The 21,691-nt window shown below is 38.7% G+C and overlaps 1 long non-coding RNA gene across 1 annotated transcript; it reads right to left on the bottom strand.

Annotated features, from left to right (window-relative positions):
* Positions 1–512: 512 nt before the first annotated feature.
* On the bottom strand, positions 513–2,764 carry LOC140865595 (uncharacterized). The gene is made up of 2 exons (XR_012144644.1): positions 2,484–2,764; positions 513–734 (listed from the first exon to the last, which is right to left on the bottom strand). It is a non-coding gene; the product is annotated as an uncharacterized lncRNA (long non-coding RNA).
* Positions 2,765–21,691: the final 18,927 nt, after the last annotated feature.

The following is a 21,691-nucleotide window of genomic DNA, read 5'->3' as shown; positions in this document are numbered from 1 at the left end:
TTTAGATGGAATTAGATGCTCAACCAGTAGATCGTCAAGAGCACCTTGTGCAACTAGTGGTACCTCGATTTCAACTTCAGTAACCAAAGGTTCTAAAGAAACAGAGGTTTCAGGCTGTTGTGCAACCAAGATTTGATCACTCGATGGATCTTCATTGTGAGGTGTGATCAGTGGTTCCTCAGATTAGAGTTCCACATCCAAAGGTTTTGTAGAAACAAAATCAATAATCAGAACTTCCTTTTGAGGAGAGGCAGCTCTAACCTATGAGGCAGTTGGTGAGATTGGATCATCACGCAGATCGATTCCATCTGAGAAAGTTAGATCATCTGTGAAACGACCCTAACTCTACTTTGAATAATAATTAAATAAAATGTGAATTTTAAGAAAAAATTTTGGCACAACCTCTCTATAAATATTCAAACCCGCCTGTCACAAACAGCAACTAAAAATACGACCAACAGTACAAAAAAAAAACTAGACCGAGATAGAAACGAGAACCAGAGAAAAAGATCTGACAATTCAACCATCCAAAATAAATAACACTTTGATGTTTACATGCCCAAAAACGATCAATAAATCCTTGCGTTTACATTTGTCCAAACAACAAAATAAATTGCTATAAAGTGTTTAAAATAAACTTCTGCGGAAGACTAGCATAGGTCGAAGGGATGTGCCATGCCCGCATCGCAGTCCACTGGATAGTCTTGTCCCTCAATCTCAATGATAACTTATACCTGCACCAAGTAGATGTAGTGAGCCTAGGGGCCCAACAAGAAAATGGGGGAAATAACGAGTACTACATAAATACATGCACACGCAGATTAAAAATAGCTTGATAAAAAAATAATTTGTGCCCTTAATTTGAATAAATGAACTTTAAAGGAAAGAAGTGAACATAAATGAAACATATGTATGGCTAAGTCGAATATAATCACCGTAACTGAATAAACTATACTGAAACATAGTCATAAATATTTGAACTTAGATCATTGAATTGTGACTCTGTGATTTTGATCATGATCATGGCTGCAGTGCACTATGCCGCAAGGAAGTCAGGATTTCTCCCAACCCGTCTTGCCCATAATTGGTAAGGGAAGAAAGCTGCAGTGCACTATGCCGCAAGAAAGTCAGGATTTCTCCCAACCCGTCTTGCCCATAATTGGTAAGAGAAGACAAGATTTCTCCCAGCCCATCCAAATCCATACTTGGTAAGGGAAGCCAATATTTCTCCCAACCTCTCCAAACCCATAAATTTGGTAAGGGAAGCCAGAACGTCTCCCAGCCCATCCAAACCCATAATAAATATAGTCACAATCATCTCACTTCGTTCATATAATATTTTCTGTCATACTTTCTTGCCTTGATTTAGAAACTTAGCATTCATATATAGATGTAATGTACTTGTAAATATTTACTCGATAATCATGCAAAAGACTCAAATATGGATGACCGGGATGGTGATTTAGGGAGCAAACCAAGGATAGAAATCTAAACCATAAATTTGCGTTTAAGACATTCCGAGCGGTTCGCCCATAAAACTTACAACTCACTCAATTATTATTCAAAAGGAATTCCGCTTGAAACCACAACTCACACACACTTAGAACTAATTAGAGGAGTCGTTCTCACTGCACCCCTCATTGGTTGACCAAGCTATAAATTCCAGATTCCGGACAGCAAGCTTAAGAGTATAGAATTCAGCACCTATTTCTTCAAATGCTTAGAACCCGACCAAAACTTAACCAAATAAATTACCGCTTGAAATGACATATTCCTAACATCCTAGGCTAATTCCAGACCCGAGCCCTTAACCAAATCATGATTCTAACCCTATTTTAAACACTCGTTTCCGGGGATCCCCAACCCTTGCAAAATTCTGCTCACATATTCTAGCTCATTCTCCCTCCTAAGACTTAACCATTGGAATCCCTTTATCCCAGCCTATAAACCAGACCAAGACAACATTTTAGACTTACTCGAACCACTGAAACCAAACCCGTCTTCAGCCTATCACAGCTCGTACATCAGCACCTACCCTGCCCCCAAAACCGAAGCCAACATGACCCAATCTTCGATGGCCCTTCACCTTCAATTTGCTAGCTATATCCAACACACCTAAGTGCTACTATGTGAGCTACATTCTCACCCATGACAGCCCTTATTTCACCATCCAAATGACACGCATACTCGATCCAAATACAAACTCAACAAAATGTAGAATCTAAGAATTATGGCAGATGCAAATTTAAACGACTCCTGCTCAAATCTATCCAAAACAAGAAAGTTATGCATAACAATCCTAAGCATGTACGATTCCACAGAACTTGAAAAGGGTTCGAACAGCTATAATAAAAAAAAGAAACAACAGAAACAACGAACAGCCTACATAATAAATCAGAAAAACGAACAGCCTACATAATAAATCAGAAAAATCGATTATGCTCCCATAAATTCAGAAATTTCGAAATGCAAGGAAGACATACAAGCACACAACATATTAATCTACTAGGTGGCCAAAGAAACCCATAAATCTTGCATCACGCTCAAAATCAGAAATAGGGAGGGGAAAAACTCGAGCAGCTAGAATCGAACTGAGGAAGAGGATGCTGGGACTTCAAGCAGCACGCCTGGAAGGAGATCCTCGCCGGAGGAAGTGAAGTTGTTGTGGCCGAAGGCTGGGAATGGAACAAGGAAATGCCGATCGCGAGCGAAGAGAATGGAAAGGGAAAGATCGCATCGGCTAAATGCTTGGAGAAGGGGAAATACTAATGGGCCGAGTAATTGGGTAGGTGTAAACCCTTAATGGGCCGTGCAACATGAATTGTACATGGTCAAGAAATATCATGTATAATATATGATAGGTAATATTTTAAATGGTGCGTGTAAATGTGTTAGGCCCAGATTTCGCAAATACTCTAATTTGAAAATTCAAGAATTAAATACTTGAATTCTATTTACCGGGTTTGAAATTCTAATTTTCAATACTTAAATATTTTGATATCACAGCGATAAATAAAATATTTAAATAATAAACAGAGCGATTAAAATAATTTAAACAAATTTGACGAATGATTAAAAGTTATTCAAATAAATACACAAGCTGAATAAAACCTTTAAAACGACTCGGACAGTTAAAAGCTTGTAATTAGATAAGCTAGACATTTAAAATATTTAAGGCGACTAACCGCCAAATTTAAGTTATTTAAAATAAATAAATTGGACAATAAAAATATTTAAATAAATAAGCTAAATAGTTAAAATAATTTAAAAGAATAAACTAAACAATTAAAATCATTTAAATATGCAAGCTTAAACCTTTAAAATATTAAAATAATTTAAATTGCACAATAAAATCATTTAGACAGATAAACTTAAACAATTAAAAACATTAATTAAATAGTTAGTACAATAAAAAATATTTGAATAAATAATAAAATATTTTACTAACACATAATTCACATAAAGAATTTAAATCAATTAAACCTAAAAATAATAATCCTAATATTTATTAAATTTAATGCATGTGATTTAGTAGGTTGGATTTTAGGCGTCACAATTCCTTCCCCCCTTAAATGGAATTTCGTCCTCGAAATTTAAGATTCACTAACTATATTCGGGTACTTTAGACCAGATCAACACTAAGTTTTTCAACTTTGCAACTACATGAGTTGGCCCAAATCAGCTTTCGCTGCGCACTCTGATGCTTACTGATAACTATATCGTTAAAAACCTGACTAACTCTTATTCCAATATAAAAGTTATAATTCTTACATGTTCTCAAGTGGTTTTATCCTCAATGATATTTTATCACTCCTCAAAATTTTCTTTCGATCTAAATTTATCATCTTAAATACGTCATCCTACCGCACGGATAAGTTCTACGACCTACAATTTTTTTTATACTTTTATGTTATTGCACAACCTACATTTTGCTAACCTTATATACGTCGAAAGTCCAAGCAATAGAGTCCATATAACCAATAAATAGTTTACGTCGACCTTACTCATAACTTAAAAGCTTCCTAACAACGTGAAAAAAACAGTGTACGTGGTTTGTTATGTAAAATAGGCAGTGTTGTACTTCGTGTTGTAACACCAAAGACAACACAGTGCAGCAAAAATTTAAAGTGTAAATAAAACACAAGTAATTAATTTTGCACGAGTATAAAAACTCGTGCAGGTACCTTAGGGCTAAATATCACTAGTAAACGTAAGATCAGTCTTACAAAGTAATCCTAGTGATTTTACGAAAAGTCAATAAATTCTAAATTTATCAACAGATTGAGAAATTAAACTTGCATCCTAAACAAATCAGAGTAAATATAACAGATGCAACTCCCGTAGCCTAAATTTGAAGAGACAGAAAAGATCTTCAACAACACAGTTCCCACAGTGTTGTTTCTGATATTTTCAACATGAACGGCAACATGGGGACATGCAACAACGATGGTTGCAAACCTTGCTTCAGAATTCTTCAAATTATTCAATGGTTACACACAGAATTATCGTCTGAAGCCGTAACTTTCTTGTGCGTGAAACACTTCTTTTATATATTGGAAGATTGGAGTCCAAAACTAGAAGGTTTCCTCAGATAGAGCCCTACATGAATAAAAAAACATGTTAAAGTAGGAATCAAACTCTATCAAATCTAATCAAATCATATCTTGATAATTATCCACTCATAATATATCGATTATCTACCTTATCAAGATAGATTTGATCATGACAAATATATTTTATAAGATATTCGAAATATACATAGGATATTTGCCAAATATTTTAACTTGTCTAGAAATCAAAATCACATGATATAAATTATATCAAGGGCCGAAATATTCAAGGAATAATATTCCTTTCAATATTCCTTTTTTTGCTTTCTGGACAAAACCTTGCACAAGTAAGTTTAAATCAAAAACTCCCCCTGAGTTTAAAAATCCTTCTCCCCCTGAAGTGTTGTCCCTCGTGTTGGCAACACCAAGGATAACACGAACATGAGTTAGAGATTCTATCAAGGCATAAGAGAGTTAGAAGGTGTTAGCCTAGTTTGGATATAGTAGATCAATAAGTACATAATTAGAGCAAACAAAAACATTTATTATAAAATCAAAACGAAACAAAGATTAGAGAAGAAGTAAAATCTAAAATTGATCACTATCGGATCCTTCTTGAGCAGTAGCTTCATCCTCATCATCTTTAGTCCCAGATGGACCAGCAGCATTAGCAGCTTCATCAGCACCAGCTGCTTCATCTTGTGCACTATCTCCCCCTGTTTGTCCAGAAATGTGAAGTTGTCTCTGACAATCAGCCAAGACCGTGCTATAGAAGGCAATGTCTTCCTGTGCTTGAGCAATCTTTTCCTCAGCACGAGTCATTAGCAGCTGAATAGTGGGAGTGGTAAATTCAAGAGGGGTAGGAGTAGGCACTGTTTCTTCAGTGTTGTCACCCGTGTTGGCAACACCGGGTGCAACATCAGCTACTTCAGCAGCAGGAGTGGGAGTGGCAGTCCAAGGCAAATCCAGAACTCGATTTCCCTTTAGGAGTCCAGCTGCTAACTTCAAAATCTCAGGTTGATCAGAGAGATCTTCTGTGATATTTTGGATGAATTCCTGAGACTCTAAAATGCCATAAATCAGAGATGGGAATGGCAGCTTAGTAAACTTGAGTCCTCCATCAGCAAACTGGAGCACTGTCTTGAAGACCAGCTTCCCAAAATTGAAAGGACTCCCAGACCCAATGGCATAGAGAATGAACGCCTGTGGCCGTGTGATTACTGTGGAGTTTGATGAAGGTGTCCAATTCCTCACAGCAATCTTGTGAAGGACAGAATAGAATGAAGTTAACTTGGCTGCAGAAAAGTGGTCAGAAAACATTTTGACCTAGCCACCAGTAAGAACAGAAATAACTTCATTTACATCAGGATGAGGTCCTTCATCTACATCGGGGGTTGATTAGAGAGAGTTGATAATGGCTGGAGTAAAATCAAACAGCCTACCCCGAAGATACACCAAGCCATACTTTGCAGATTCTGGATCTTCAATGCTTGCGGTTAGGTTGGCGTAGAATTCCAGAATCACCCTCTTACAGTAGGGTATCACAACAACAACAGTAGAATAGAGCTGCCTTAGCTTCAAAAAATCAACCAGATTGTACCTATCATAGGAGCGTACATCTATGTTCCTCTCATCCAGCAGTACTCTATGAGTGAAGAGAGGCCAAACAGCAGCAGCATCGCCAGAATAAAACATGAGGGAATGAGCAGCATCAAGATCATAGTCCTCATCAACAGTGTTGTCTGTGGTGTTGACAACACCAACATCAACACTGGCATCATCAGTAGAAACATCCTCTTGGTCCAGAGGTTCTTCATCAGCATCCATGCTGGAAATATCTTCAGAGTCTTCTTCATCACCTATATCTGCACTCTTATCAGAAGAGTCAGCGTCAGAATCGGTAGAATAGGAGGAGGAGCAGTATCTTGATGTGCTTTGCCCTCAGCAAACTCTTCCATCATCTCAGCATCAGGCTCATCATCCGATTGATGACCTGTGGAGGCAGAGGGCGTAGCATTTCCTTGCTTGAGGCTCTCCAAGATTTGAGCCAGAGTGTAATCTTCATCAGAAAAAGCAGTTTCTTGAGGATTGGATGTTTCACCATCTGCTTTCTTTGTTTGAGTGGGAGGAGGAACTTCATCAGAAGAACTCAAACCATCGCTCTCAGAAGCAGATTCAATAATCGGAGCGGAGGCAGAGGCAGATGCAGATGCGGAGGATAAGGGTTTCTTCCTCGCGACAAATTCATAATCGTCATCCTCTGAATCATCACCAGAGCTGCGATCTTCTTCGGCCATGGAGATACGGGGACCCTTGTAAAAACGTTTGGACTGGGTAAAATCAGGATTATACCCAGCTTGCCTCTTCAATCAGCGAGCCATCGGTGGAGGAGGATGAACTCGGTTTAGGACAGAAAAATCTGGTGGATTTTCAAGGTCCGTGGTGTTCCCAGTTTCGCCGGGAATAAGAACAGAAAGTGGAACGGGTTCCATGGGGACTGGAACGATCGGCTGAGGAGGAGCGGAAGATGGGTTCTTCGGTGTTGCAACACTGGCGGCAACATCGGGTTCTTTGTGGCCCAACTCGCTTCTGATGTCTTGAGGATCAAAGCCTGCCATGGAAATTAAAATTTGAGAGTGAGAAGGATGTAGGGTTTGCAGAAAGTCTTATCGGGATTAAAGAATTTTTAAGACGATGATAATGCCCGATAATTACGAAAACACATATATATAACCCCTATCACCAACGGTAAGATTTTCCCTCTAACAGACTCATAATTATCCTGATCCTTTATCTCTCCAAGTTACTAACGGTAACTTTCCTAACGGCCAAGATTTAAAAATCGGGATTAAGAGATAAAATCCCATAAATAAGACAATAATCCGAGATAAATATTTCAGCCCAAATCTTCCAGAATTAACGCCACATCAGCCTAACTCCACTGAAACAAAAATCAATCACAAAAATTCAATTTTCAGTAAATAGGGTAAATTATCAAAATTCGTCTATTTAGAATCTTACCCAAAAACAAAATCCTATTTGCAAAAATGCATATGCATGACATATTTTATGCCTAAATAGAGTGTAACATAGAATAAAAATGCAATTACAAGCATAAGATATGGTGACAAGTGTAGTGTTGTCTCTCGTGTTGACAACATCATCAACAACACCATAGTTTTTCAAAAATATTTGAAACATGCACACTTGATTACCCTTGTTTTTTCAGAAAAATTCAAGAAGTGGTAGCCTGCACACTAAAAGAACAGTCTTCATTGGACTCAATTAGATAGATTTTTCCATTTGCTTCCGATTTTTGAAAAAGTTTGTATTTATGACATTGGTCAACAAACTTGATAAAAAGCTGAACAATGAATTTGCGAAAACACCTTTCACATGGAACAAAAACATGGAATATACGTACATTCTTCAACTACTCGGTGGTTTAGTCAGAGTTCAAAACCAAAAGGGTCAGTGTGCTTAAAAAATTTGCAGAAAAACTTGGCATCAATTGAATCACTGTAACAGAGATTTAAACACCACCCATAACATAGTGAGTGCAAAATGCCTAAAATCCTAAGTATGCATGACAAGAAAAACAACAGTGTTGTCGATAGTGGTGTAACACCGAAGAAAACACATGCAAAAGATTATAATGCATACATGCTGAGAGACCTCCGAAGGGTTGAGAATCTCTCATGATCTAATGTTTTAGTAAAAATGTCTGCCAATTGGTTATTGGTTCCAACAAACTCCATTCGAATCATACATTTCTCTACCAAATCTCGAATAAAGTGATGACGAATGTCAATGTGTTTTGTGCGTGAGTGTTGAACTGGATTCTTTGATACACCAATAGTACTCGAATTATCACAATAAACAATGGGGGGTTCACTCTTAAAACCATAATCTTCAATCATTTGGTTCATCCAAAGAAGTACTGAAAAACAACTTCCGGCTGCCACATATTCTGATTCAGCAGTCGAAAGTGACACATAATTTTGCTTACGACTATATCATGAAACCAAATTATTGCCAAGATAAAAACACCCACCTGTATTGCTCTTTCTATCATTAACATCACCAGCCCAATCAGCATCACTAAAACTTATAAGATTAGTGTTGATTTCCCTTGTATACCACAATCCCAAATCCAATGTACCCGAAACATATTTCAAAATTCTCATAACAACTTTTGAATGGGTTACCTTTGGATCAGATTGGTACCTAGCACATAAACACACACTAAACATGATATCAGGACGACTAGCAGTCAAATACAAAAGACTCACTATCATACTGCGATACATGGTGTTGTCAACACCAGCCGCAACACTGTCTTTTCCCAATTTTTCACTCGAGCCCATTGGATTTTTCATGTTCTTAACATTCTCTTTGCAAAACTTTTTCACCAAATTCTTTGCATTCTTACTTTGACACAGAAAAATACCATCACTTGATTGCTTAACTTTCAATCCAAGAAAGTAAGTTAATTCTCCTACCATGCTCATTTCAAACGTAGAAGACATGCATTCAACAAAACTATCAACATGCTTTTGGGAAGAAGCACCAAAGATAATGTCATCCACATAAACTTGACAAATAAGAATTTCACCTTTGGCCTTTTGAATAAAAATGGTTTTGTCAACCTCACCTCGTTTGAAGCCAATATCAAGCAAATACTCGGTCAACCTACCATACCAAACTCGTGGAGCTTGCTTAAAGCCATAGAGTGCATTCTTCAACTTGTAAACATGATCCAAGTGGTGTGGATCCTCAAAGCCTTTGGGTTGTTTCATATACACTTCCTCATTTAAAATACCATTCAAAAACGCACTCTTCACATCCATTTGGTAAAGTTTTATACCTATATGACATGCAATTGCTAGCAATAGTCGGACTGGCTCAATGCTGGCAACAGGAGCAAAGGTCTCATCAAAATCAACCCCCTCAACCTGTGTATACCCTTGAGCAACCAACCTTGCTTTGTTCCTAATTATGTTTTCTGACTCATCGGTTTTATTTTTGAAAATCCATTTTGTACCAATGATATTACCATGATCAGGAGGTGGAACTAAAAACCAAACATCATTTCGGACAAATTTTTCAAGTTCTTCATGCATGGCATTTACCCAAAATTCATCATTCAAAGCATCATTGACATTCTTAGGTTCAATATTGGAGACAAAACAAGAATGCATTACCTGTGAGTATACGGAACTCATGCATACTAACTCAACCCTCTTACGCTAGTCAACTTTGTCCTTAGCTCGGGTTTGCCTTGTTCTATGAACATCTCCAATGATCTGTGATGATGGATGATTCTTTTGTATCTTGCTTGGAATGTCTTTTTTCAGTGGATACCTCAGTTTCCTCATTATTTTGAGAATTTTCTTCATGAACAGTTTCTGGGGGAACCAGTGTTGTGTTTGGTGTTGTAACATATGGAACAACACTGTGTTCTTCGAGAGGAATTTCCAGCAAGATTTCAATATCATCTTCAGCAGTTTTTACTTTGAGACCTGCACCATCATCAAAAACAACATTAATAGATTCCATAATTGTTCTGGTCCTAAGGTTGTACATATTATATGCACGACTATTAGTAGAATAACCAAGGAACAAACACTCATCACTTTTGGAATCAAATTTTGCTAGGTGATTTCTATCATTCAAAACATAGCACACACAGCCAAAAATATGAAAATAATTGAGATTTGGCCTCTTTCCCATGAGGATTTCATAGGAAGTAATCGAAAAACCACTTCTCAAATAGACACGATTAGAAATATGGCAAGCTGTGTTCAATGCTTCTGCCCAAAATCTCTTGGAGATAATTTTTGAGCTCATCATCACCCTAGTCATCTCCTGCAACGTCCTATTCTTCCTTTCAGCAATTCCGTTCTGTTGAGGAGTTTTTGGAGCGAAGAACTCTTGTGAGATGCCCTTCTTATCACACAAAAAAGAAAAAGATTTGTAACGCCCCACTGTATCAAGACGGGTCTTTTCAGCGTGCTTATGTCCTCACTCACACGCACCCTGAAAAACTTTCCAGGGGGTCACCCATCCTATAATTGCCCCAAGTCAAGCACGCTTAACTTTGGAGTTCTTATGTGATGAGCTTCCGAAAAGAAGATGCACCTTCTTGATTTGAGTTATACATATCAAATCTTTTTGTACCTCTCATTCCGGTGTGGGATCGGTTCATTCATGTCACCCCATCGCCCATTCTTTTGGTGGGGTTTCCATCTTTCAGGTATTAACCACCCATATTGCGGACCATGTACCGCCCTAGGACTTTTTGGCTCCGGGTGTCACATGCCCACCAGCTTCCGCTTGGTTCGTCCCCGAACCACACCGTACTGGGAGAGGCCAGGCTCTGATACCATTTGTAACGCCCCACTGTATCAAGACGGGTCTTTTCAGCGTGCTTTTGTCCTCACTCACACGCACCCTGAAAAACTTCCCAGGGAGTCACCCATCCTATAATTGCCCCAAGTCAAGCATGCTTAACTTTGGAGTTCTTATGTGATGAGCTTCCGAAAAGAAGATGCACCTTCTTGATATGAGTTGTACATATCAAATCTTTTTGTACCTCTCATTCCGGTGTGGGATCGGTTCATTCATGTCACCTGTCGCCCATTCTTTTGGTGGGGTTTCCATCTTTCAGGTATTAACCACCCATATTGCGGACCATGTACCGCCCTAGGACTTTTTGGCTCCGGGTGTCACATGAACTGAAACGACCCTAACTCTCTAAATATAAATAAATATGCGGAAATTTTTTTTTATACTTACTAAATAAAAATATGTACATACATGCCCATACATATATGCACAAATAATTTCACATAATTATTTAACCCATAAATCTAAAATTTTCAATAAATAAATTTCCTAATTATGCATGCGAATTTACGTATTAAAAATACCGGGTGTTACAATTCTCCCCCCCCTTAAATTGGATTTCGTCCTCAAAATTAAAGTACTTACCTGAACAACTCCGGGTAGCGAGTTCTCATGTCTGCCTCGGTCTCCCAAGTAGCTTCCTCCTCCGAGTGATTCAGCCACTGGACTCTGACCATCGGTATGACCCACGTCCTCAATCTGCGCTCCTCCCTAGCCAAGATCCGTATAGGCCTCTCCTCAAATGCTAACTCCGGTGTCAACTGAAGAGGCTCAAAATCCAACACATGTGACGGGTTCGAGATGTATCTCCGAAGCATGGATACATGGAATACATTGTGCACTGCCGCTAGCCCTGGTGGTAGAGCTAAACGGTAGGCCAACGTGCCAACTCTCTCCAAGATCTCGAATGGCCTTATATATCTCGGATTAAGCTTGCCTCTCCGGCCAAATCGCACTACTCTCTTCATAGGTGACACCTTCAGGAATACGTGATCACCTACAGCGAACTCCAAATCTCGTCGTCGAGTATCTGCATAACTCTTCTGACGACTCTGAGCAGTCCTCATGCGATCCCGAATCTGTGTCACAATATCAGCTGTCTGCTGCACAATCTCAGGACCAAGTAAAATCCTGTCACCGACCTCATCCCAATGCACAGGAGATCTGCACCTCCTCCCGTACAATGCTGCATAAGGAGCCATACCTATAGACGACTGAAAACTGTTGTTATAGGTAAACTCCACTAATGGCAGTCTAGTCTCCCACGAGCCCTGAAAGTCGATGACACAAGCTCTCAGTAGATCCTCGAGAACCTGGATCACTCTCTCAGACTGACCATCTGTCTGGGGATGGAACGCTGTACTGAACAAAAGTCTAGTCCCCAATGCAGTGTGCAAACTCTTCCAAAACGCAGACGTAAATCTCAGATCTCTGTCTGATACTATCGACACTGGTATGCCATGCAGTCTAACAATCTCCTTGATGTAAAGCTCTGCATACTGTTTCAACGAGTAAGTAGTCATCATCGGTAAGAAATGAGCTGACTTGGTGAGTCTATCCACGATCACCCAAATAGCTGTGCAACCTCTGGCACTCCTCGGTAAGCCAACTACAAAGTCCATCGTAATATTCTCCCATTTCCATTTCGGAATAGGAAGAGGTCTAAGAAGTCCTGCTGGACGCTGATGCTCGGCCTTGACCTGCTGACAAGTCAAGCACTCTGCCACAACTCTCCCAATGTCTCTCTTCATCCCAGGCCACCAATACAATAGCTGCAAATCTCGGTACATCTTCGTACTTCCGGGGTGAATGGAGTACGGAGATGTGTGAGCCTTTGCTAGAATCTCAGCTCTCAACTGATTGACGTTCGGTACCCACATCCTACCATGGTACTGAAAAATGCCATCCACAACTGTATACAGAAGACCACCCTTGGCCTCATCTCTCTGTCTCCAACGCTGCAACTCCTCATCAGTAGGTTGTCCCTCTCTGATCCGATCCCGTAGAATCGGCTGCACCGTCAATACTGACAAGCTCGGTGCATGACCACTCGAGTAAATCTCCAAATCAAACCTCTGAATCTCACTCGGCAGTGGTAACTGCACTGACAAACACGATACCACTGACGACTTCCGACTCAAAGCATCGGCCACTACATTAGCTTTACATGGATGGTAGCTGATAAGTGTATTTTATACACTTAATTTATATATGATTTTAATTGTTAAATATTTGTTTCGAGCAGATTTATGTGGGTATTGTGTTGTTTTTGTGATTGTAGGAAATTATGGTGATTTTGTGAATTATGGAATTTTGAGAAGAAAAATAAGAAGTTTAGAAGAGAAAGGAAAGGAAAAGAATAAAGAAGAGAAGAAACGTACAAGAGATTTCTTAATGGGCTTTACTTTATTGGGCTTTGAGTAAATAAAGATAGCGCTTATCTTTAGCGCTTCTTCAAGATCTAACGCGCTTGTTCCTGGGAAATTCTGAGAACTGGAAATTTTGAGATCAAGGAGCGCCCGCGCCTTCACTTGAGCGCCCGCCCCGTTGCTGTGTTTTGGGAATTTTATTAAATCGGGAAATTTTTATTGGGCTTGATTTTGTGGGCTTTTGTGCACGCTATAAAAGGATTTTTTTCAGACTTGGAAAAAAGAAGAGCCGCCACAATATTTTATACAGAAATCAGAGAATTAATCGTGGATTTGCTGAAGATTTCTGGAGCTTAACTGAAGAACGAAGACGGAGTTTGATAGTTCGGACACGGCGTCGACGACGGATTTATTTCTTATATTTTATTTAATTCTGAACATGTTTGAATTTATTATTTATTGTTTTCAGAATTTTAGTATGAATTAATTTTTATAGTCTAGAGGTCGGATGGAACCTGGTGTAGACGCTTTCATGAATTTTTGATTTTATTGAATTGGATTTCTTCTAGATTAATTGTTTTTTCTAGAATTGATTGTCTAATCAATTATCTGATCAATAATTGATTTGTTATATTTATTTGAAATCATTGCTCGGGAGAGGGGATTTTGAATAGGACATTAGAAACTACACTGTTAATTATTTATATAGCTCGGGAGAGTGTATGATTTTAACAGAGCTTTTAAAAAAAGAACATTGTTTTGTGATAGATCACTGCGATAAATTCTTAATAGGGATATTGGAATTTAATTGTAGTTGATAAAAATTATTTGTTGCTCGGGAGAGGGAAATAATAAACTTAAGTGTTCTTGGCTATTAATTGACTGAAATTCATGAAGATTAATTATTTAGGATTGACTGTTGTTGAAACCAGGTGAAATCTATACCTCTAGACCGTTATTCTCTGATTGAATTTTAATCTGAAAGTTGTGTGCGTGCTTTTAAATCATCTTATTATTTATTTTATTGCAAAATTCTCAAAGTTTGATTTTCTAGATAAAGTTTAAACTATTTTAATTACAAGTACTGAATATTTTCATTTTACTCCCTGTGGGATCGATATCTGATTTAATCACTATATTAAAACTTGACACTCGTACGCTTGCGAGGAAATTTCACAACAAGTTTTTGGCGCCGTTGCCGGGGAGTAAATTTTGATTATTTTTTAGTCTTGTTACCAATTAGTCTAGATTTTAATTTAGAGTTTTTATTTTATTTTCTAAGTTACTAATTAATTTTTTTTCTTATCTTTTAATTGCAGTCTATGCGACGATCTCAAAGTGCTAATTCTCTACTATTTGATCCGGAGATCGAGCGCACTGCACGTGCTTTAAGACGAGTTAGAAGAGAAGAAATTGAAAGAATGGCTGAACAAGAAGCAAATCAAGCTCCCCTAGTGCCAATTAGAGATCACTTCAGACCGACGATCCAGGCTCACTATTCTGGAATCGCTCGAGGAACTATCAATGCAAACAATTTTGAGCTGAAGCCTGCATTGATAAACATGGTTCAATCGAACCAATTTAATGGGAGTGCCACAGCTGATCCTCATCTGCATCTCAGGACCTTCTTAGAAATTACCGATACGGTAAAAATTAATGGTGTGTCTGAGGATATTATACGCTTATGCTTGTTTCCGTTTTCTCTCAGGGATCAAGCCAGAAGTTGGTTGCAATCACTGCCGCTTGGAAGCATCACTACTTGGGAGGTGATAGCAGAAAAATTTCTTGCAAAATATTTTCCTCCTGCCAAAACCACCCAACTGAAGATCGAGATCAGCACCTTCCGGCAGATGGACACTGAACAGTTATACGAGGCGTGGGAAAGGTATAAAGAATTATTAAGACGTTGTCCTAACCACAATTTTGCAGATTGGGAACAGATCGAATGGTTCTACAACGGACTGAATGCGCCTACAAGGATGAATGTCGATTCTGCTGCTGGAGGTACTATATTTGCGAAGGATCATGTTCAGGCTTATGATATGTTGGAGGAGATGACGGTCAATAGTTTCCAATGGCCATCGGAGCGTATAGGAGTAAAGAAACTAGCTGGAGTGTATGCAGTGGATCCTCTCACGTCCATCACTGCTCAGTTATCTGCACTGACTACACAGGTAGCTTCTCTGAATAAAATTAATATTGCAGATTCAACTGGAGTTGAAGGATCACCGGCCATAGAGCAAGTCAATTATATAAATCCAAATGGTTACCGAGGTTATGGAGCGTACAGAGGTAATCCTATTTCCAATACTTTTCACCCTAATTTGCGGAATAATGAAAATTTTTCATATACTAACAATACTAATAAGGGTGATGGTAAGTTGTCTTTGGAGGATATGGTTAGTACCTTTGTGCAGGAATCAGGTAAGCGGATGGCAAGAACTGAGTCTCGCCTTGACAGCTTGGAGACGCACATGACCAACATGGGTGCTGTGTTGCAATCTATGGAGACTAGTATTGGGCAGTTGGCGAACGCACTGAAGGACAACAATCGCGGCCAGTTCCCTTGCAATACTGAGGTGAATCCCAAGGAGCAGTGCAATTCCATAAAAGTGCGGAGTGCCAAAGACGTTGGAGTTCAAATTCCTACTGTTGCGGATAAGAAACTTGAGGAAAAAGTTGAGGAGAAAGAGAAGGAGCTTGAATCTGAGCCAAAACCGATGTATAAGCCTTCACTTCCATACCCGCAAAGGTTCAAGAAGAAAGCATTGGACGAGCAATTTTCCAAGTTCTTGGAGATTTTTAAGAATATTCACATCAACATTCCCTTTGCTGAAGCTTTGGAACAAATGCCGAATTATGCGAAGTTCATCAAGGAGGTGATGTCCAAGAAGAGGAGGCTGCTAGAGAACGAGGTAGTGAATTTAACGGAAGAGTGCAGTGCGGTGCTCCAAAAGAAGATGCCACAAAAGCTTAAGGATCCAGGGAGTTTTACTATTCCTTGCACTATTGGCTCTTCTTATTTTAATAATGCACTTTGCGATTTAGGAGCTAGCATTAATCTCATGCCCTTGTCTGTTTTCAGGAGCTTAGGACTTGGTGAGGTGAAGCCCACCATGATCGCGTTGCAGTTGGCTGATCGATCTATCACATATCCGCTTGAAATCATTGAAGATGTTTTGGTAAAAGTAGATAAATTTATTTTTCCAGCGGATTTTGTTGTGTTAGATATGGAGGAGGATGCAAACATGCCCCTGATATTGGGGAGACCTTTCTTGGCCACTGCCGATGCCAAGATAGAGGTGAAGAGAGGTGCATTGTCAATGGGTGTGGACGGTGAGAGTGTAATTTTTAATATATTCATGAAGTCATCTAACACCCCTATTGAAAAATTATGCTTGATAGAGCCGGTTATGAATTTGGAGGGTCGTTCAAAAGCCGACATTGCGATTGATTCATCGAACGCGAGAGCGCCAAAACCACCAAAGAAGGCCACGAAAAAAGCAAAATTTAAAAGGCGGTTCGTGGAATTTATTTGGCGAGTGAAAGAGAAGGGGAAGAATTAATCCCGTGAAAGTCGGGCTGACGACTTTAAACCAAGCGCTACTTGGGAGGCAACCCAAGCATTTTATTTTATTTTATTTTATTTGTTTTTATTTTCAGTTTATTTAATTTTTGTTATTTAATGTTTTAAGTTTTTTATTTTAAATTTTTGAGCTAATTTTTCTTAATTTTCAAAAATTTGCAGGGCTCCAGAAATCTCAAATTCGAGCAAGAGGCGCGCCCGCCCCATGTATGGGAGCGCCCGCGCCTTACCTGGACCAAAATGGAGTTATTTTGCGACTTAAAGGCGCGTCCGCGCCACTCCATTCGAGCCCCCGCGCCTTCCCTTCGTTGCGGTAATACACAATAGCTCATCAATCAAGCGCTATCGCCCTCCGGAACCGCGCTACATAAGCGCTAACGCGCTCCCTCTAAGCGCAAGATCTTGCGCTATCGCGCCCGTCAACCGCGCTTAATCTAAGCGCTATCGCCCTCCGGAACTGCGCTACACGAGGCGCTATCGCGCAACATCTGAGATTTAAAGCGCAACATCTGAGATTTAAAATCCTAATTTGCTCCTCCTCACGATCTCTCTTTTGAGTCCCGCTCTAAATCTCACATTTTGGCACAATCATCGAACATCTTGCACTCAACAAAATTTCATCATCTCTGGGATGTTGATCTTCATTACAAGGCCATTGTAAATCTGGGATTCTCAGCATTTGATCTTGCTCCATCCACGCCTCACACAGAACATGGGAATCTACCGGGGTTTGGGACGTTTTGGTTCTTGAATGGTACAAAGCTAAAATTTTATCTATTACATTTATGCCGTGATATAAGTTGGTGTGTTGAGGCTTGTTTGGGTGTTTGAATTGTGGGGTGAAGAACATTTGGCAGTGAACTTTCTATATTATTGTCTTCATGCACGCCAAGTGTTTGTTAAATTGTTTGGGTTAAAGTTGTGTTTGCACATTGCTGGAGTCGGTTGAAGTTTAGTGTTGGGATTGTGAGAATTCCATCTGTAATTGATTTGAGTTGAATTATTGAGTTTTTGAGTTACAATGCCACCGAAAACCAAAGGGAAAGGAGCAATTTCTTCGTCCTCTGCTGCTTCATATGATAGACACAGATTTTGGAATGCCACAGCAGAGGAATATTGTTTTGATGTAATGGAGCGAGGGATGCACAAAGAAAGAGGAATGAGTTTGAGAGAGCATAGTGCACCGGCGTTAATTGAAGCTAAAAGAAGAGGTTGGGAGACATTTGTTAGGAGTCCACCAGATGCTGTTATATCATTGATTCATGAGTTTTATGCAAATTTGATGGTCAAAGACGTGAATCTGAAAGTTCGAGTTCGAGGGAAATTGGTGCCTTTTGATAAGAGTACAATTAACTGTCTCTATGAAATGCCGGATTTGGACATTTCTGATGATGAGTATGAGGTATTTAAGAATGAGTCATATCCAGAGAATATTATAATTCAGACGTTGTGTCATGATGGGGCGGAATGGAAGAGGAATTCAAAGGATGAAGCTGTTACATTTCCATCCATCTTTCTTAGACGAGAAGAGAATAATTGGCATGAGTTTGTGGCTGCCAGAATTTTGCCATCTGGGCATACATCTGATGTGACTAAGGTTAGAGCTGGTCTGGTGTACTGCATTGTCACTGGAAAATCTGTTGATGCTGGGAGGGTGATTCAGGAGTCTATTATTGCTGCAGTTAGGGGTTCCTCGACTATCAGTTTACCCCACTCGTCTTTGATTACTCAACTTTGCCGGTTAGCTGGTGTTGTGTGGGATGATACGGAGCAGATTCTTCCAATTCGAGGTCCTATAAGAATTACTGGTGCATTGAGACGGGACAAGCAGAAGAAAGCAGCCAGTACTTCTGAACAGGCAGCTGAACCACCGCAACCCTCGGAGCCACTACCACACTTTGAGCCAGCACTTTCCCATTTGGAAGGACCTATGTCACTACCGACGCATCCGGCCACTGAGTATTCTACTCGTGATGATTCTACGGCCGTGCTTTCTCAGATGAAGAAGCAGTGGAAGATGATGCGAGCACACATGACATATATGCATGACTTCACTGCCGCTCTTGCCCAGAATTATCCGCCCACTGTTGTGCCTTATCCAGTTCCTCCGCAGTGGTCTTCTGATGATACTGCTGCTGCTGCACCTTCGTTCCATGGAGATGATGATGATGATGCCGAGTCCTGATGCTCGGTGTCGAAGGTATGAGTCCCTTGTTCTTTTTATTACTTTTAATCATTAGGGACAATGATTACATTAAGTTTGGGGGGAGAAATCAATGTTTGATTTAGTGTTTTGGTTGATTAGTTGAGTTTTATTGTGTGCTTCATAGATAAAATTTTTGTTGTTGAGTTGAGTTGAGTTGAAAATGAGTCAAGAAAGAAACGGATGCATGGCTGAAAAATTTTTGTTTTGTGCGATAACTGAAATCCATGATTGTCCACCTATCTGACAAATATTTTTGAAAATATGGAACCAATTAGATGAACAATTTCCTATATACTCTGTGATTAATGCTTGAATCTGATTTTTGAGACATACAGACATAGATATGATTGAGGCATTGTTTGAAATTTTTGGGCCTGATTTTATTGAATTTATCTTTAGTTGTCTATTTGAGCTACACGTATATTAGTACATTAAGGTACGAGAAGATCTGAAATTTTTTGTGAAAATCATCGTTAACTGCTGATGATTATTTTTTCTGCACTGATTAAGATTTGTATGATTTAATTGTGGATTGAGACTTGTCTAGAACTAGTTCGAACACTCTTCGAGGCGAAATACGGGCAAAACTGAGATTAGGAATGATTTAGGCGATTTTTCTGAATTCGTTTGAGCCTTTCAAGCTACCTATTACTATTTTATCCTTAGTACCTTGTTTGAGCTTTATTGAAAATCGAATGGCATGCGTGTAAACGTGTGATTAAAACTCCATTCGTCATTATTTCAAGGTCCTACATTGACTACCTGAATAGCCTATACACTATTTCCTACCTTTAAGGGAGTAATTTGAATGCTAAAATATATATGCTCCTAGTTTTATTTGTGAGAAAAAGGATTGGTGTGGTGGATGAATTGAAAAGAGAAAAAAAAAGGTAGTAGAAAAATGAGTTGAAAAATGTGGTTGAAAAAGTTGTGAAAGAAAGAAAAAATTGTGAGAGACTTCAAAAGTTGAGAAATGAAATGAAGGAAGAAAGAATGTGAAATTGTGAATGAAAAAGGAGTCATAATTGAGTTTGATAATATGAAGTACTCCTTATTTTGAATTATTATCCTTCATTTGTAGCCATGAGCCAGGCCTTACATTATAAGCTGAATAAGTCCTATTGACCGAGTCTCAGTTGCCCAATATACTAGTGGAGAAGAGTTGCGAGAATTTAGCCTATGGACTGTTGATTGATGCTTTTAATGATTATGAATTTTGATCGAAACACGAACACACTATTATTCTTTGAATTTACCTATTTGTGAGTGTTTTTGATAAATATCCTTTATTTGATCTTATTCTACCTTGAAAAGTCCTCATGATCTATGAATGTTTGAATTGAATTTGGAGAATGGTGTTTTGAACTTGAGTTGCGGAGATTGTGAGTTTATGCGGTTATTATTTTGTGATTGGCTAAAACTTTCAAGTGTTAGTAGGTTGGATATGATTTGGATTTGATATTTTTGAAATCATTGTTGAGGCCATTGTTCCATAATATTTCTTGACTATTTTTGTGGGTTTGATAGAATGAGTTGTTGGAATTTAATAGTTTTGCTCGGGACTAGCAAAAGTCTAAGTTTGGGGGTATTTGATAAGTGTATTTTACACACTTAATTTATATATGATTTTAATTGTTAAATATTTGTTTCGAGCAGATTTATGTGGGTATTGTGTTGTTTTTGTGATTGTAGGAAATTATGGTGATTTTGTGAATTATGGAATTTTGAGGAGAAAAATAAGAAGTTTAGAAGAGAAAGGAAAAGAAAATAATAAAGAAGAGAAGAAACGTACAAGAGATTTCTTAATGGGCTTTACTTTATTGGGCTTTGAGTAAATAAAGATAGCGCTTATCTTTAGCGCTTCTTCAAGAGCTAACGCGCTTGTTCCTGGGAAATTCTGAGAACTGAAAATTTCGAGATCAAGGGGCGCCCGCGCCTTCACTTGAGCGCCCGCCCCGTTGCTGTGTTTTGGGAATTTTATTAAATCGGGAAATTTTTATTGGGCTTGATTTTGTGGGCTTTTGTGCACGCTATAAAAGGATTTTTGTCAGACTTGGAAAAAAGAAGAGCCGCCACAATATTTTATACAGAAATCAGAGAATTAATCGTGGGATTTGCTGAAGATTTCTGGAGCTTAACTGAAGAACGAAGACGGAGTTTGATAGTCCGGACACGGCGTCGACGACGGATTTGTTTCTTATATTTTATTTAATTCTGAACATGTTTGAATTTATTATTTATTGTTTCAGAATTTTAGTATGAATTAATTTTTATAGTCTAGAGGTCGGATGGAACCTGGTGTAGACGCTTTCATGAATTTTTGATTTTATTGAATTGGATTTCTTCTAGATTAATTGTTTTTTCTAGAATTGATTGTCTAATCAATTATCTGATCAATAATTGATTTGTTATATTTATTTGAAATCATTGCTCGGGAGAGGGGATTTTGAATAGGACATTAGAAACTACACTGTTAATTATTTATACAGCTCGGGAGAGTGTATGATTTTAACAGAGCTTTTAAAAAAAGAACATTGTTTTGTGATAGATCACTGCGATAAATTCTTAATAG

This window comes from Henckelia pumila, chromosome 4 (assembly GCF_033568475.1).
Source record: "Henckelia pumila isolate YLH828 chromosome 4, ASM3356847v2, whole genome shotgun sequence".
NCBI lineage: Eukaryota > Viridiplantae > Streptophyta > Magnoliopsida > Lamiales > Gesneriaceae > Henckelia > Henckelia pumila.
The sequence above is the reverse complement of the archived record's forward strand: the minus strand, read 5'-3'. Positions and strand labels throughout refer to the sequence as shown.